Raw genomic sequence first — 16,112 nt, 5'->3', positions numbered from 1 at the left:
CCTTTTAATTTCTTGGATGGTTTTGACTCCATCCCTTTCCTTGCTCCCAGCACTGGGAAATTGAAAAGGGAGGTGATTTACAAAGGCATGAGCAAGGTGAAAGTGCCACCAAAGGAGATACCCTATCCCAGGGTTGAAACTGATGGGGAACTCTTCCTACCTGGGCTTGTAGGAACACGAGACAGAGTGGTTACTGGAGCCCAGAGAAGAGGGCTGTCTGAAAGGGCTGCTGGTTAGGAGCTGGGTTTGGCAGAAGAATGAATGTGGCACCCTATGACCCAGCAGAAAGTGAACCATACCTTGGAAGGCTAGGGAGCTATTGGTATGGTTCATAGGCTCTAGCTCTTGGGCACAGAGAGGTGGAGAAGGGGAGAGTGGGATGGACAGATGACACCTAGAGCAGTAGACATTCAGAAAGGTGAGTGGAGTGGTATTGAGAAGAATAAGATTTATTTAGGGCTCTGACAGGAGATGAAGAGGAGAAGGGCAAGAGGATGTGTGATAGATAGCTTCTGACAGTCCAGATGAGAAGAGTATTCTCATATTTTGAAGAGATGTCAGACTGAAATCCAACCATACGTTTTTCTAGGCTCTCTAAGTTCCCTTTACAAAGCAAGTGGGATTACCAGAAAGTGAAATGTGTACACTGAACTCCCTAGTTCCTAGCACAGTCTTCCCAGGGCAGGGTCATAGTGCTCCATCCTCAATTTTTAAAATAAATATACAGTTGAGGGCACCTGGGTGGCTCAGTTGGTTGGGCGACTGCCTTCAGTTCGAGTGGTGATCCGAGGGTTCTGGGATCGAGTCCTGCATTGGGCTCCCTGCTCCGTGGGGAGTCTCCTTCCTCTAACCTCTCCCCTTTCATGCGCTCTCTCACTGTCTCTCTCTCAAATAAATAAATAAAATCTTTAAAAAGTAAATATACAATTGAGATAAACATTGTCTAAGCTTAAGGTGTCCAGTGTGTTGGTTTGAAATACTTCTATATTGAGAAATGATTACCACCATAGCATTAGGTGACACCTCCATCACCCCTTATAATTATCATTTCTTTCTTGTGAGAACATTTAAGATCTACTGTCTTCGAATATTTTAAGTATACAATGTGTTATTGTCAATTATAGTCACCCTCCTTTCATTAGATTCCTAGAACTTACTCATCTTAAAGCTGAAAGTTTTTACTCTTTGACCAATATCTCATTTTTCCCACTCACCAGCTCTTGATAGCTACCATCCTACTTTCTGTTTCTGTGAGTTCAGCTTTTTTAGTTCCACACATTCATGAGAACATACAGTATTTGTCTTTCTCTGTCTGACTTATTTCACTTAGCTTGTTGCCCTCAAGGTCCATCTATGTTGTTGCAGATGACAGGATTACTTTCTTTCTTATGGCTAAAAAAATGCCATTATATATGCATACAGATGCATATATAAATATTTTTTTTCTTTATTCATCCATTTTATTTATTCATCCTTTTATTTATCCATTCATCTGTTGATGGACGCTTAAGTTGTTTCTCTATCTTGGCTACTGTAAACAATGCTGAACTAAGCATGAGGATGCAGATATCTCTTCAAGACCCTGTTTTTATTTCTTTTGGATGTAGACCCAGAAGTGAGATTGCTAGAGACAGGGTAGTTCTATTTTAAATTTAAAAAAAAAATTTTTTTTTTAAAACTTCAATACTGTTTTCTGTAATGCCTGCACCACTTTACAATCAACAAATAGCATATGAGGTTTCCCTTATCTCTGCATCTTTACCAATGCTTATCTCTTATTTTTTTAATGATAGTCATACAAAGGTTTGAGGTGATACCTTATTATGGCTTTGACTTGCATTTCCCTCATGATTAGTGACCGGGAGCACCTTTTCATGGGTCTATTGGACATCTTTATGTCTTCTTTGGAAAAAATGTCTATTCAGGTCCTCTGTCCATTTTTTTAAAGTTTTTTTTTTTTTATTTATTTGACAGAGAGAGATCACAAGTAGGCAGAGAGGCAGGCAGAGAGAGAGGAGGAAACAGGCTCCCTGCTGAGCAGAGAGCCCAACGTGGGGCTCGATCCCAGGACCCTGGGATCATGACCCAAGCCGAAGGCAAAGGCTTTAACCCACTGAGCCACCCAGGTGCCCCACTCTGTCCATTTTTTAATCATAAATATGTTTTGCTTGATTAGACTGCTGTATGAGTTCTTTATGTATTTTGGATATTAACCACTTATCAGATATATGTTTGCAAGTATTTTCTCCCATTCCGTAGGTTGCCTTTTCATTTCATTGATGGTTCATTTGCTGTGAAAAAGCTTTTTAGTTTGATGTAGTCTCACTTACTAATTTTTGCTTTTGTTGTTTGTGCTTTGGTGTCATATTCAATAATTCATTGCCAAGACGAGGTCAGGGAGCTTTCCCCTTGTGTTTTCTTTGAGGAGTTATGGTTTCATGTTTTATATTTAAGTTTTTACTCCATTTCAAGTAATTTTTGTGAGTGGTATAAGATAGGGGTCTAATTTCTTTCTAATGCATGTGGTTATCCAATTTTTCCTATATCATTTAGTGAAGAGACTTTTACTTATTGAGTATTTGTGGCTGCACTGTCAAATATTAGTTGATCATATATGTAAGGGTTTTCTTCTGGACTCTCTATTCTGTTCTTTTGGTGTATGTGTCTGCTTTTATGCCTGTGTAAGACTCTTTTGATTACTATAGCTTTGCAGTAGAGTTTAGAATCAGGGAGTGTCATGTTTCCAGCTTTGTACTTTTGCAGGATTGTTTTGGCCTTTTAGGATCTTTTATAGTTCTATATAAGTTTTAAAATTTTTTTTCTATTTCTATGAAAAATATCCTGGAATTTTGAATAGGGATTATATTGACTTTATAGATCATTTTGGGTAATACGGGCATTTTAACAGTATTAAATGTTCTGATCCATTAACACAGTATTTGGATCTTTTACCTCCTTGGTTAAATTTATTTTTAAATATTCTTTTTGGTGCTGTTGTAATAGGATTGTTATCTTTCTTTTTCAGATATTTCATAGTCATTATATAGAAATGCAACTGTTTTGTGGATGTTAGTTTTGTATCCTTTAACTTCATTGGATTTGTTGACTTATTCCTAATCTTTTTTTTTTTTTTTTAAAGATTTTATTTATTTATTTGACAGAGAGAAATCACAAGTAGATGGAGAGGCAGGCAGAGAGAGAGAGAGAGGGAAGCAGGCTCTCTGCTGAGCAGAGAGCCCGATGCGGGACTCGATCCCAGGACCCTGAGATCATGACCTGAGCCGAAGGCAGGGGCTTAACCCACTGAGCCACCCAGGCGCCCCGACTTATTCCTAATCTTAAAGGAAAAGTTTTCAACTTTTTTTTTCCTTTTTCTAAAATTTAATTTAATTCAATTTTTGTGTATGTGTTGTTTATGCACCACATTTGTTTATGCATCACACCCAGTGCTCCTTGCAATCCGTGCCCTCCTTAATAACCTACCACCAGGCTCACCAAATCCCACCCCTCCAAAACCCTCAGTTTGTTTCTCAGAGTCCACAGTCTCTTGTAACTACAAAAGATTCTGATTTCCCCCAACTCACTTCTCCTCTCCGTCTGCAAATGTCCTCTGTGTTATTCCTTATGCTCCACAAGTAAGTGAAACTATATGATAATTAACTGTCTCTGCTTGACTTATTTCACTCAGCATAATCTCCTCCAGTCCCCTCCATGTTGATACAAAAGTTGAGTATTAGTTTTCAACTTTTTATTGTTGAGTATGATGTTAGCTGTGGGTTTGCCATATGGCCTTTATTATGTTGAGTCATAGTCATTCTATACCCAATTTGTTGAGACTTTTTAATCATTAAAAGGTATATTTTGTCAAGTAGTTTTTTTGCATCTATTGAAATAATCGTGTGATTTTTTTTCTTTCATTCTGTTAATTTGGGGTCTCACACTGATCTTTGGGTGTTGAACTATCCTTGCATTCCTGGAATAAACACTTTTGGCCATGGTCCTTTTAATGTGTTTAATACAGTTTTCTGGTATTTTGTTGAGAATCTTTGCATCTCTATTCATTAGGAATATTGACTGATAGTTTTCTTATACTGTCCTTACTTGGCTTTGGTATCAAGGTAATGTTGATTTTGTAAAATGAATTTGGAAATGTCCCTTACTCTTCAGTTTTTCAGAGTTTAAGAAGAGCTGATATTAATTTTCCTTTAAATATTAGGTAGAGGGGCGCCTGGGTGGCTCAGTGGGTTAAGCCACTGCCTTCGGCTCAGGTCTTGATCTCAGGGTCCTGGGATCGAGTCCCGCATCGGGCTTTCTGCTCAGCAGGGAGCCTGCTTCCCTCTCTCTCTCTCTGCCTGCCTCTCTGCCTACTTGTGATTTCTCTCTGTCAAATAAATAAATTAAAAATCTTAAAAAAAATAATAAATATTAGGTAGAATTCACCAGCAAATACATTGGGCCCTGGGTTTTTTTTTTTGGTGGGGGGAGGGTTTTGATTACTTATTCAGTCTCCTTAATTGTCTATTCAGATATTCTACTTTTTCATGATTCAGTCTTGGTAGGTTGCATTTTTCTAGGAATTTATACTTTTTTCCCTAGGTTATCTAATTTGTTGGCATAGAACTGTTCATAGTAGATCATAGTAGATCATAGTAGAACATACATAGATCCTTTGTATTTCTGTGATTGCAATTGTAATGTCTCTTCTTTCATTTTGGATTTTATTTGTTCAATTCTTCTCTCTTTTTTAGCCTCTGAAAGATTTGTCAATTTTTTTCATCTTTTCAAAAAACTGGATTTTAGTTTTATTGATCTTTTCTATTGTTTTTCTAGTCTCTATTTCATTTACTTTTGCCCTGATCATTGTTATTTCCTTCTTTCTGCTAACTTTGGGCTTACTTTGTTTATCTTTTTCTACTTCATTGAGCATAATATAGAACGTTATATCTCTGAGATGTTTTATGTAAGTCTCACAAAGCAAAAGTCTACAATAGGTACATAAAGAGAAGGGAATAAATGCATATTACTGTGGAAAACCAATTCAAAAAGGAACACAGCAAGAAAGAAAGGAAGTAACAAGAGGATACCTCCATAATAGGCAGAAAAAACTAATAAGATGGTATTAGTAAATCTTTACCTATCAGTAATTTCTATTTAACTCAATTAAATTCTCTAATCAAAAAGTATAGAGTGGCTGGATGAAAAAAAACAAACAAAACAAAGTAAGATCCAACTATATGCTGCCTACAAAAGACTTTCTTTAGCTTTAAGGGCACACATAAGTTCAAAGTGAAGGGATAGCGAAAGATATTCCATGCAAGTGGAACCAAAAGAGAGCAGGAGTAGCTATACTTACATCAGACAAAATAGACTTTAAGTCAAGAATGGTAACAGGAATCAAAGAAGGTTATTAAATAATGTTTCATTAAGAAGCTCTGACAATCGTAAATATATATGCACCCAACATCAGAGGACCTAAAATATTAAGCAAATACTAACAGATCCAAAGAGAGAAATAGACAACTATATGGTAATAGTAGGGGACAATATCCCCATTTCTAACAATGGGAATATCAGTCAGACAAAAAAATAAAAAAGGAAGCTTTGTGCTTGAACCACATGTTAGAGCAAATGGGCCTAATAGACACATACAGGATATTTCTTCCAACAGCAGGAAAATGCACATTTTCCTCAAGCACACCCAGAATATTCTCTAGAACAGATCATATGGTAGGTCACCAAATAAGTCTTAGCGAATTTAAGAAGACTGAATTCATACCAAGTATCTTTCCTGACTATAGTGGTAAGAAACTAGAAATCAATAGCAAAGGAAAGCTAGAAAATTGACAAATATGTGGAAAGAAAACAACAAACTCTTGAACAACCAGTGGGACAAAGAAAGAATTAAAAGGGAAATCAAAAAAATTCCTTGAAACAAACAAAATTGAAAACACAACATACCAAAATTTATGGAATGTTGCTAAAGCAGTTCTAAGTGAGAAGTTTACAGTGATAAAAGCCTACATTAAGAAAAATAGATCTCAAATTCATTGTTTTATCTCAAGTTGAGCTTTTTGAAAAGTTACTCCAGGAACATTTCTTTTCTTAAAGTGCTTCCTGAGATAATGATGAACATCATTGTGTTGTTCAAGGAACATACCAGAAGTTCTTGAATATTTAAATGGTATTTTTCATGTTTGATCACTAAATCACTTATACCAAAATGATCAGGAATGAGTAATGAAAGTGTAGGTTCCTGGGTCCCAGGCAAGAGCAAATGAGTCAGGATCTGAAAGGGGAGTCTCAGTAATCTATTTCACAAGTCATTTCTATTTCCAAGTCATTTCTAAGTCTATTTCCAAGTAATTTCTAGGGATCCTTAATTTTGAAAAATACAGTTTTGTAAAGTTTTGTACCAGAGAAAACAGTGTTTCTCTAGATCTGATTGTGATGATAGCACATGATTTTGAACTCTGTGGCTTACTGTTCAAATATTTCTCTTCTTACTCAGGTGTCACCCTTTTATCCTTGTTTTAATTAAGTGTATATGTAAGATATCTCACATAGTTTTAGAAATTGACAAGGTATGAACAATTGAAGAATAAAGTTAGGGTATCACAAAACAATAGTTTCCCATGCTGCTGACTCACATACATTTATTTCAGACCGTGCAGGTTTTTTTAATGTGAAAATTTTACTTCTGTTAAAGTTGTTTTAAAACTTACACCTTTGAAAACTTACACCTGTGAAAAACTCACATTCTGACTCATCCATTTACACACCACAGTTCGACTTCAGGCCTGCGGTCCCAGCATCCACAAGCAATTGCACTTATATTTAAAACTGTGTCTCATTTTCTAGGTATCTCTATTTGGGCCTTCAGGAGAGTAGCTGTGAGTATAGCAGGGAGGGATATGGGGGAAGAGTTCCCAGAGATGTTCTGTGTTGCCACCAAAGGTCTGGCACCCTGGCCTGTTTTACACCAAACACATTTCCCAGGGGCTCTTGGAAAGTAAAGAGGCAGTGAAGATCTTCATCTATCCTCAGTGTCAGACAAATGTGGTATAAGCCCTGGCTTCGTCACTTACTGCTGTGCTAGGGACGTGATTCTTAACCTCTTAAGCTTTGGCTTCAGAGATATCAGTGGAGGAAATAGCAGATCAGATAAAGCAGGTGAAGAGAGGAATGAAGCCAAGGTTATGCTGGGATAGTTCTTTAGAGGGCAAAGAAAGGGGGTATTCCCATGGGCGCTCTCTGGGATCCTTAATATGTTTGGGGGCTGATCCCAACAAATTAATTAGGTGCCAATTTTAACATCCCAAGTGATCTTTTCAAATCGGCAGCCTCTTTTCCCTTTATAGGTGCCCACTGACCTGTTTTGTAGAGATCCTCGAATGCCGTGGTCAGCAGAGTGCAGCCAGTGGGCCAAATCCATCCTGCCCCCCCTTGTTTTCGTAAATAAAGTGTTTTGGGGGGCACAGTCACATCTATTCATTCATTGATTCACGCGTCCTTTGTGGCTGCTTTCAAGCTTCAACAGCAAACTTAAAGAGTAGCGACAGAGACCAAGTAGCCTTCAGAGTCTGAAATATTTGCTATCAGGTCCTTTACAGCAAATGTTTGTTGACCCTTGCTCTGAGACATGGTTTTCTCACCCCACCTGTCTCTTCCCTCAGGGCTTTTGGAGGACGTTGGCTGCTCTGAGACATTCTCTTGATGAAGTTGTTCCTGGTGTCAGTTCCCGTCTATAGCATTCTCTTTTTAGCATCAGCCTTTAAAAGCCTTGTCCTAAGAATGAAGCAGAGTAGAAACTGAAGGCAGAATCAATGGGGTGCATTTTGGATTGTGGAAATTTTGTCTTCACTCAAGTTCTACTACATTGACAAGACACCTACAGAGACTGAACATATTTTTGCAACTGGTAGAACTGAGACGAGCTTTTGCTGACAGACCTCCTTCTTGCTCATGAGGATCAGCATTCTCAAATTAGAGGGGGAGGCAGAGATAGAGACAAGAATGGGAGAACAATAGGGCAGTTTGGGGGCTACTGTTTAACCCCTTCAGGCCTACTGTGTGTCTCCTCACTGCACTGAAGACTGGACTGTCTTAGGGGAGGGGAGGGGAAGTCCTTAAGGCAAATGGAAGTTGAGTGATGAGAGCTGAGTCTTGCTGCTTCTTTTTTTTTTTTTTTAAAGATTTTATTTATTTATTTGACAGAGAGAAATCACAAGTAGTCAGAGAGGCAGGCAGAGAGAGAGAGAGGGAAGCAGGCTCCCTGCTGAGCAGAGAGCCTGATGCAGGACTCAATCCCAGGACCCTGAGATCATGACCTGAGCCGAAGGCAGCAGCTTAACCCACTGAGCCACCCAGGCGCCCAGTCTTGCTGCTTCTTAGGCCAATTACTAACCACATCTTTTGGGCTGCCTCAGATGACCCCCCCCCCACCTTCTCCCTCCAGATTATTGTAGAGACCCAGTGACAGAAAGCATTGTATCAAGTTCTGAGGTTGACTCCCCACTCCTGACCCCAGCCTTCTCTCCTTGGACAAAAGGGTATCTTCCAGTCCTTTCCACCCTCCCAGCTCAGTTAAGTATTCCCTGCCCCTTGGCCTGCTTTACATACTTCTCCTTCTGGGGATGTGCTGCTCCTTCTGCTCCCGCTTCCCTCCATCTCCCTTCATCTTTGGTTGACAAACCCCCATTCCTTCTTCAAATCCTGGATCTAATGTCTCCTCTGCTGTGAATCTTTCCCTGGCTCTGCCAGATGGACTCTCTTCTCTCTGCGACCCCAGAATATTTTCCTACTCTGTTGTAGCCTCATTCAGATGGTGTATTTGCATTTTTATCTCTTGCTCCCTCAGCTAGTGAGCGAGGACTACATCTTTTTCATTTCTGTATCCCAGTTCCTAGCACAGTATCTGGCACACAAGAGAGCACCAGTAAATGTAAAGCAGTAAAGCATCAAGGTTATGGGCAGGAATTAGAATCTGTGAGCCCCTGGGCAAATTAGTTAACCTGTTTCAGCAGCCAGAGGATTGTTGTGAGGACTAGAGGGGCTGATGGGGTAAGGTGCTGAGCCCAGTGCCGGGTACACAGTAAAGTCTCAAAAAGTATGCTGCTGCAATTACTAATAATATGCTTCACTTCTTGAATTATTGAACATATAACAGTACTTATGACTAAATAACTCGATGGATGAATGCTTATTTCTTTCTTGTTCATTCCCTTGATGGGGTCACTGACAAAGACCAGTATGCTACCTATAGGAAAAGCTGTTTTGGGTCGTTTCTTGCAAAGCTTCTCCTTTTCTGGAAAGCCTTCTCCCCACTTGGGCAAAGTTTGGAGTGTCTGAACTTTCCTTTCTTCAATCAGGTCAAGCAATCCTGTGCAGGAGGGAACCAACACCAAAGGCCAAGGAATGGGCTTCAACACCCCAACTCATTAATATCATCAGCATCCTAACAAATGGGAGGCCGGAGAGCCAGACCGAGCAGCCACTTGGTCACATGGCGGGGGTCTGCCCTGGGGCCCTGCGCACATTGAGCGGACGGGCACAAGTGCCATCCATATTTCTTTGCACAGCCCCGGCCCCCACCTCCCATGTCAGCCTGCTGAGCAGGCTTGGCTGTTGTTCTTGTACTTCACAGAGAAGATTTATTCCTCAAGACTGACCTACATGGACGTATGTATCTAAATTCACAAAAGCTTGAGTTTGATGGCAAGCAACAAAAGGTCAGAGGAAAAGCAGGCAAGGCGTTTAAATCAAAATGATGAAACTGGGTAATTTCATTAGCAACAGTTGTATTTACTGGAAGTCACAGATGGTGCAGTTTAGCTCATAGCCAAGTTTTTAGGACAAAATAAGAATGAAGAAAGAAATATTTCAAGGGAGAGGTGGTTAAAAATTAAATAGGCACCAGATGGCTCAAGATTGTCCTTCCTATAAATTTGGTGAACGAAGGCATGCTGAATCCAAAGGCTTTCTGAATGGGATTAGAGCTTGAAAAGGGACTTTAGCAATATATAAATAAGGCCTTTAAAAGAGGGAGATATCAAGTGTGAAATTTATTGAGTGGAGGTGACAGTTAATTATATAAACCATTTTACATTTCATCAATTTATTTAGCATTTATTGAGAACCTACTGTATGCTAGGTCTCTCTCTCTCTCTTTTTTTTTTTCCATGTGTAGTGATGATATAAAGGAACGCTTTATTTTTTCTGGAATGTCAGAGAGCCCCTAGCTTTGACTAGGTAAGAGAGGGCAAACATGACTTTGAAATGCATTTGGCTATGGGGACACGCTTTTTTCTCCTCTGGCGAATTTGGTATGACATATTTCAGTGATTTCGCACCTTCAGAGATTAATGCCTAAGCTCTTTACCAGGCCCAGAGCCATTCAGGAGGCATTTGACATCCCTGGACTTGGAGTTGTCCAAGCCCCTATGTGTCAGATTGTCTGGGGGACCTACACTTCACCAAGCAGCCCAGCTGATGCTCTTGTACTGCTTAGGATTGAGAACCATTGTTCTCGACTCTTCTCTTACCCGTTGTCATCTTATCTTCCATTCAGTATGCTACAAGCTAGTTGCCACTCCCCGAACTCCCATGACTCATGCCCTACACCTTTTCACATGGCATCCCTGAAAGCACTTTGCCATTTTGTCCTCACATTCACTTCCTACCTCTCCTAAGTCTCAGTTTAAGAACACTTCTTCTCTGGAAACACCTCTCTTGCTACCAGGGAGCAGACCATGTAGAGCCATTGTATTAAGAACTTGGACCAATACTCTGGGTGGTTTTGAGGAGAGGAGAAACGAGATATGACATGAGTTTAGCAGGCTCATTCTGAGAGTGTCAGTACTCATAATGATAAAGTGGCTTTTATTGCACTAACCCTCCTGCTGATGTATACTACGGACAATATATGGAACAATTGTTTAAAGGCACTAGAAAGAAATATATAGCAGGAAGAAGCTGGAGGGGAACTTGACATTTAAAATAAGGGAAGAATATTGAGCAAGGCCCTTATCTGAAGGCTTTTCTCTTGAGGGCACTTCCTAGTCTATGCAGGGTATAGTGGGGGAGCTCAAGTGAAAAGCCTTCCTGTTACTGGCTATCAGAGCTGCCAGAGCAATGGGTAATTGAGGCAGGAATATTAAAACATGGTGGCCATCAAAAGCTGTGTACAAGCTTCCGTCAGTTCCCTGGCTGCCTTTTAAGTTGTGCATACAGAGATGAGATTCCAGGACCCCCTGGAACAATGACAGATCACTTCAAGAGCTCAGTAGAGATTTCTGCCTTTGTAGGGAGACTGTTTGGAATTGAATACTGCCAAGGCATAGAGGAGCTGGGTAAACACCCTGAACTTGCCATTAAAACCCCAGGAAGAGCACATGTTATAGTAAAAGATCACATTTTAGAACTAAGGCACTGATACAGACCTTTCCTAACAAAGCCTAAAACCAAGCTTTCACCAGTTCAAGGTGATTCCCTGGTAATTTAAATGTCTGCAGAGACAAAACTCAGCACTCTTCACAGGAAGCTCTATGATATATTGTTCACAATGCCTACATACTTTTAATGATAGAATTTGCCAAGTAGAAGAGGCTGGGAATATATGCCTTTTAGTATTTTTTATTCTTTGCCTGTTTATTTGATTTCTACCCATTGGGAAAAGAAATCTCGATACTTAAATTATTTCAAATTAAGTAATATCCTACTGTAAATACTTTCAGTTGTCAGGGACCTGAGATATTCAGTAATATTTCCAGTGTTACTTATCTTTGGGTCACTATGCACATTTTTTCCACAGCTCTAGCTCTGTTTCTCTTTATAGGCTCTGATGCTACTCTGTATTAATGCTTGCTAATTTCATTAGAGACACACATGATGTTTCCAATATTTTGGCTTCCCAGTTCCTTGAGCTCTTCTTGCCAATGATTCTGTTTTACAAATTCAGCCACTCACTTTCAAGGTGAAACCTTGTCATGGCTAGTAACTGCAGTGCCTCCAAACACCTCAGTTCCAAATTTCCATCTCTCTGACCTCTACCTTTTCTTTGACTTACATTCTTGCCTGTGTCAGCTCCAACCCTTCGCCTGTTAGCCATTGATCCACCGACATTTGTCTCTCCCTCACTTTCCAGAAGCCTCGTCCTCTGGCCTTACCATTTCCATTCCTGTGCATACCACCATTTCTCTCGCCTCTCTCTGACTTCTACATTCTGGTTTGATTAACCACGAGCATGATGAAATCTGGCTATGTGTCCCCCAGAGTCCCATGGCTTTTGCACTTGGAGCCAAACACAAAATAGAGGTGAGCGCTTCAACAGAGCTCTTCAGTCTGTTCTCTTTCCTCCCCTCCGAGACAGTTTTCATTTCTCCTTTCTCCTCAAAGCTCCCAAATCTCTTTCTCATTCTTTCATCAGACCTTGCCTCCTGTATCACTGGGGGAAAAAAAAAATCCAAAACTTAAAGAAAGAAGGGACCAGCAAAGAAATTCCACGGACTCACCAGCACATCTCCCCTAACCCCTTCCACGCTGTGCCATATTGTCTGCCTGCTGCTGTGGCTGAAAACCCACAGGTCCTACCCCTCCATCAGGCACTACCCCTCAAGGGTATTGCTCCAGCACATCTCTCTTTTCCCTCTTAGCTCATCAACTGTTTCTCTCTCCACTGGATCATCTCCAACAGCATACAGATCTATCTTTCCCCTTTAACAACTGTCCTGTCACTCCTCATTATAGCCACTCTCCTCAAAAGTTCTGTCTCTGGTTGCTGCCCAATGTAACTCTTGAACTCTTTTGTGTTTGCAGTATCTCAGGATCGTAAAGGAGGTGGCTCAGTTGAGTGGTATATTATCTTTAAGCAACATTGTATTTCAGTGGAGTTAGGGGTAATCATGATTTTCTTCCTTTTACTTATTTGTTCTTTCTAAATTTTCTATGATGAATATGCAATACTTCGGTTAAAGTGGGAAACAATAAAATTATATAAAAAGAAACACCATATTTTATGAATAATTTACAATCAATTTTTATAGCAAAAATTGGCAGTGGGTTGGAGTGGAATGGGCATTGGGCCTGGGGCCAGTTCTACTCTTGACTTGCTCTTGAGAAGCCACTTAAATTCTCTGAATTTTAGATTCCTCAGCTGTGAAGGGAAGAAACTGCCATTTTCTCAGCCTTCCTTTCAATAGTGCTGTGAAGATCTTAAAAGAAAATAGATGTGAATATGATTTGAGGGACTACACAAATGTCAGATCTTAGTACCCCTTACCCAGACATTTACTGTGAGTCACATGGATGACATCTTCCTTGCACTAATGAGAAAACAGGGGTAATGAGATGAGGCAGGCTGAAAGCCACATCAAAGGTGAGCCCTAAGAAGATAAGGTTTTGATGCTTCTTGGCCAGATTTTCCCTGCATCCCAATTTCTTCATTTATTCCATTTCTAAATATCCTGCAAAATGGAGTCATCTTTTCTCCATCAAAGGTGGCTCTAAGGGCTACTGACAAGAAAGGGTGCTCTGAAGGTGTCTGGGACCGCCAGATGCTATGGAGGTATTGACTGGATACCCTTGGGTTTTTTACATCTGTTAGAGAGGATACTGCTTAACCAAATGGAACCTCCACAGAGATTGGTCTGATAGATTCATGGCATGCCAGTCTCATAATCTGGAATTGACCACACCAGGGCCTGCTTGTGTGTAGGTGCTCTGACTCATGTGCATGTGGAATGTGAAGCATTTTTTTTTTTTTAACTGTTTGACTCCTACTGTTTTCTCTGTTTTCCTTACCTAACTTGGTTTGGAGTTCTAGTAAATGGGCGTCTGGGGGAATCTTGCTGATATCTCAGAGGGAATAGATTTGATGCATCCCCGGGTCTGACCCATTCCCAATGTTAATCACTTGCTGGATGGAGAAGTACTTCCCTTTTTACTTGTCCTCAAATTTAGCCCTTGATCTCCTAGTCTGAGATGTGGTGAAAGAGCTCCTATTTTCACTGGGGCAAGTAACTGCTAAAGCATTGAACTGACAAATGAATTATTTCACTGCCCAGCCCTCTGTGTTTTGAGCCAGAGGTTCCCAATTCCCAGGAGGTTGTTTCTCCCTGCTTTCCACCAATCACCTTCCCTATCCTTCACAAAGCAGAAAATAGTGTTTCCCGAATGTTTACTTGGTGCCAGGGACAGTCATGTACTTTGCTTTCTTTAGTCATCAGGACAGCCTTTTAAGGTACATATGAATCCAGTTAACTGAAACTCTTTGCTCCTACCTCCTCAACCCCACCTCCTACCGTGCAGTGAGGTAGAAATGGACTGAAGCTCAGAAAACAAGCCATGAGGCTGGGATTTGAGGGAAACTCTCTCCAATTCTAGGGCAGAACTCTTTCTGCCATCCCAAGTATTCTCTTCAAGGCTTTTTCTCTTTAAAATTTTCCTTGCCAACCCCTCCCTCCTGCTAAAAGATTATTTGATCTCATGCTTCTCCAACCTTCATCTTTCCCTGTGGAAGAGCACATATATTTAAAATTTTGTCCTTGGATGTGCTGGGATGTTGACCAAATCCATCCAGACAGGGACACCTGGAGCTGCTTCACACTCAACAGAGGAGTTTCCTGGGGGAGGAGAAGGGCTCCACCCAAAAGGCTTAGAAATGACATGTTGGTTTTCCTGATAATTGGATTGTTAGAGTTTTCAGGGAAAGAGTCTGAATCCAGAGAAGCACAATCTAAATGTAAATGAATGTTTACATGGGTATTTGGAGGGACTCTGGGGTTGGAATACTGATGTAGTGGTGCTTTACAATGTGCAGGGAGCTGATTTTGCAGGCCGGGGGTGGGAAATTACCCCTCCTGCTCCTGCTCCTGTCTCCATAGAGAGAAATGGATCTGCTCTGGCTTAAGGGCCTCACAGAGCCTGTTTAAGCCATGTTGTCAATCAGTTGATGAAAACACAATAATGGAAAAACATTTACGGAGCTATAAAAGGAGCTACAGAAATGGCCCCAGCCTCTCAGTAGTTACAGTTTAACCAGATTGTCCTTAGGGAATCTGTCCTGTCATCCAGTGTGACCATCTTCTTTGTCCTTGACCTCTCTGCTGCACTTCACACTGTGGAGGCTGCTCTTCCTCATCTTCTCGGATCTCAGGGAGCCCAGGACTCAAGACTTGAGTGTTTGCTCTTAGCTCTGCTTTCTATCCCCCAGACAGCTCATCTGCCCTCTTTACCTTGATGGCCCCTCTCGACTGGTCATTATTCCCCATGTTTGGATTCATGGGTGCAGCATCCTCCCAGCCAGGTGTTCAGATTGACCTGAACGTTCTCATGAGTGACCTGTCTCCTTGCCGATAGAGCACTGTTAACGCTCCTGCATCACTGGTAGGGCAAGCCCATAGTAGATGTTCAGAAAATGTTTTTGTTATTCCCGTGCACAAAATCAAACACAACATTCAGCTTTCCACAAATACGTAATGAAAGTGGATATAAGGCATAGCTTTATGGTTAATACAAGAAAACAGATAGCATGTGGAATCATGTGGTCCCTTCTCCACTCAAACCTCTACCAGGCTAAAGGATATATGAAGATAAGATTTTCTCTTAGATGGCAAATAAGTGTATCATTAAGGATACCGTTTGTTCTCTCTGTTCAATTAATTCACTTAAAAACTATTTATCTAGCCTCTACCATGTTTCAGGCAGGCTGTGTGCTAGGTGCTAAAATGTGATTATAACTTGCTCTGCTCTCTGGGAGATCACAGTCTGGAAGTAGAGACAGAAAAGTACAGGAGGTTTGCAGTGCGCCGCAACAGGGGTCAGCTTCATATGGGCAGATGGGGCTGATAGGAGGCAGAGAAGACTGTCAGAAAAGCATTCTAAGGAAAGGAAATATCTAAGTTTTGTTGAAAAGTCTAAATAGAAATGTCTAGGCAAGAAGAAGAAGGGAGCATGCCAGGCAGAGACTGCCGCCTAGGCAGAGTCTGGGATGAGCTACGACAACAATGTGGGAGGCGTGTGAGTGGCTTATCACGGGGGCGTTATTGAAATGTCAGGGACAATGGCGAGGAATGGGGGGCAGAGAGAAGTAACAGACCCAGAAGGACCCCCCTCAC

The sequence above is a fragment of the Mustela putorius genome, unplaced genomic scaffold (assembly GCF_011764305.1).
Source record: "Mustela putorius furo isolate JIRA1106 unplaced genomic scaffold, ASM1176430v1.1 tig00003896_pilon_pilon_pilon, whole genome shotgun sequence".
NCBI classification, from domain to species: Eukaryota; Metazoa; Chordata; class Mammalia; order Carnivora; family Mustelidae; genus Mustela; species Mustela putorius.
The sequence above is the reverse complement of the archived record's forward strand: the minus strand, read 5'-3'. Positions refer to the sequence as shown.